The sequence below is a fragment of the Lolium rigidum genome, chromosome 4 (assembly GCF_022539505.1).
Source record: "Lolium rigidum isolate FL_2022 chromosome 4, APGP_CSIRO_Lrig_0.1, whole genome shotgun sequence".
Classification (NCBI taxonomy): Eukaryota; Viridiplantae; Streptophyta; class Magnoliopsida; order Poales; family Poaceae; genus Lolium; species Lolium rigidum.
The window spans coordinates 52,664,510-52,666,457 of NC_061511.1; positions in this window are offsets into that span (position 1 = coordinate 52,664,510).

Below are 1,948 nucleotides of genomic sequence, written 5' to 3' on the forward strand. Positions count from 1 at the left end.
GTATGGTCGTTTGAGGGACCCGCGCATCACCAGGAATATGGGCCGGCCAGTTGGACTTCTTTTTGGATTTTTCTTTTTTTTCTTTTTTGTTTCTTTTTTCCCTTTTCGTTTTTTTTTTCATATTTTTATTTTCCGTTGCAAACGGAATGACCTAGAGTAGGCGGCAGTCCTGGCGACTAGGGTTTTCAGCCTCCATCGACAGAATCTATTTCGATGAGGAGTTCTACCCGTCTCTGGCTAGGTTTTTCCGTTTCACATCCTTTCCTCTCCGGATCAGATAGGTGGTTTCCTTATCCTTCTTAAAGATCATGATCCCTTGTGGCTAGAGGTTGCTAGAGTTTTGAGAGATTGTGGAAAAACATGTTGTTAGGGTAATGCATCAAGTGCGACGAATGGACCAAGCAGATCTCAATGCAAGACATCTAAGAATCTGAATGGCATGCTCCTTCGCTTAGGAACCGGGGAAGACCGAGGACGAACTAGAGGCTCCGAAAGAGGGTATCAAGTGGAGGGTGTTGTCTAGGGTTCAAACTTTTAACTACTACAACACGCAAACTTTTCAAACAACATATGAAGACGGCTTGGGGTTCGGCCAAGGAGGTGAAATTTACTCCCCTCGAAGATAATCTGTTTAAAATATAGTGTTTCTTCCTTGGTGATTGGTTAAAGGTAGGTCGGGGAGGACCATGGTTGTTTCACCAAAATGTTATTATCATCGAACTTTTATGATGGCTTGGTAGCCGTGGAGACTATCTATTTTTTTGATAAAGGGCACTTCATTACTTAAAATATTTAAGCATTACACTCGGGCTCTGGAGAACTAGGATGCAGATAACAACTCAAATTCAAATGTATCAACTAGAAAAATAAAAGGGCGCAATACAAGCATTTCACACATATGCTTAAAGATGCCTGACCAATTCGCAGATTACACATCCATCCATGCTGGATAAAAAAAATCTCTCGACATGGCCTCCAGCCCAGTAGACACCTCCATAAATAGATCGCGATGCTCCACATGTTGTAGAGACCACCATAAACAGAGTGTAGCTGTGCACCGATAGATAACTTGTATAAGAGACATATTTTATCATTAAAAATCTTGTCATTTCTACATAGCTAGATCAACCAAATAAGGGCAAACGCTCCCACTCTGATAAGTAATTTTAAACCTATGGTCCACATCATTTAGGCCTCCTTTGATTCATAGGATAGGAAAATCATAGGAATAGGAAATGCATTGGATTGAGATGTCATGTCTAGTTGAATCCTATAGGAAGATGAGTTGTGTTTGATTGTTCCAAAGGAAAATTTTCATGAGGTATGACCTAATGTTTTATTCCTATATGATTTGCACTACAAGATTCTTATAGGATTAGTTCCTATAGGTATGTTCCTATGAATCAAACAACTAGTGTAGGAAAATTTTCCATAGAATCTAAATCTTACACAATTCCTGTGCGAATCCTATGAATCAAAGAAGCCCTTAGCCAATTGCCAAATATATTTGCAACATTGCGTGCTAGGTATAAGGTAGAACCTATCTAGATAACTGACCATATATATCTAGCAAATTTGCACTGAAGGAATAAGTGTTTGATCCTGATGGCAGAGTACACACTTTTTTACTTTCATGCCACTTGCGTTTCCCCATGCTGTCTTTAATGAGGATTATACCTCGACGAAGATACGACACAAACATTATTTTTTAGCCGAATCTTCATCTTTTAGATTTTTTATTATTATTATCCACCGACACATCTGGCTGGATTAAAGCTTTGTACATGGAATCCACATAAAACTTTCCACTCTCATGCAAATTCCATCGAAACTCACCAGTCACATGCATCTATTGGACCAACGTCATACATTGTGGCAACTCATTCCAAGGGCTGGCCTAGGACCAAAGAGATCTCTTCTAAACGTTACATTTGGTGGGAAAGTTTCC